We start from the raw sequence: 1,042 nt of genomic DNA, 5'->3' as shown, positions 1-1,042 counted from the left end.
TACGAACGTCAACGCTCATCGCCAAATGGTGGAAATCCGTGTCTTCTACTAAAAAGACTATTATCACATCTAAAATGCAAAGTCACATTCCACTGATAAAAATAATTAGTAAAGACGAAACATACTACATAAACAAAACAACAAACATTTCAAATCCAAGCCAATTAATAAACGAAGAACAGGAATGCTCAGCTACAAACGAAGTTGAAATGGAACCAATAGAAAAGATTGAAGAGAATAAAACCAGTATCGAACTAACCTACCAGGATGAAAGCTGGAAGGTGGCAAGTTATAACAAAAAATGGAAAATAGCACCAAACACAAACGTTAGGAAACATATAGAAGCAGAAAAAAAACAATGGCTACAAGAAATCACACTCCGAAACTCCTTCAGCGCACTGCGAGAGAAGAAAGAAACCGTTGTCAGCAGTATATGTACCACCGCGACACAAAATGACAACACAAATGTGGGAAGAGTACTTTCGACACTTAGGTGACAAGTATATTGCAGCTGGAGACTATAACTCAAAGCACACACTATGGGGATCAAGAATCAGCACACCTCGAGGCAGAACCGTGGAAAAATACATTAGAAATAATAACCTGAATATACTATCCACAGGAAGACCGACATACTGGCCGGCAGACTTGAGCAAAATACCTGACCTGCTAGGCTTTGCAGTTACGAAGGGACTAAACGCAAATAAACTAAACATAGCACCCAGCCTCGAGCTTACCTCCGACCATGCGCCCATAATAATTACATACAGAAGCAAACCAATACTTTACAGCAGCACAGAGAAGCTATGCAATAAAACCCCCAAATGGCACATATTCAAATAAATTGTAGAGAGCAAAATCAGCTGCAACAACCCACTGAAAACACCTGCACACATCGATCAAGCAGTAACAACACTCACAGAAACTATCCAAGAAGCAGCAAGGGCAACCACTATACCTGAAACAACCAAGAGACAAACAAAAACAGTTCCACTAGACATTCTCGAAAAAATTAGAGAAAAAAGAAAAGCGAAAGCAAAAT

Source organism: Bombus impatiens, unplaced genomic scaffold (genome assembly GCF_000188095.3).
Source record: "Bombus impatiens unplaced genomic scaffold, BIMP_2.2 scf_2984, whole genome shotgun sequence".
NCBI classification, from domain to species: Eukaryota; Metazoa; Arthropoda; class Insecta; order Hymenoptera; family Apidae; genus Bombus; species Bombus impatiens.
This window is presented reverse-complemented; position numbering follows the sequence as displayed.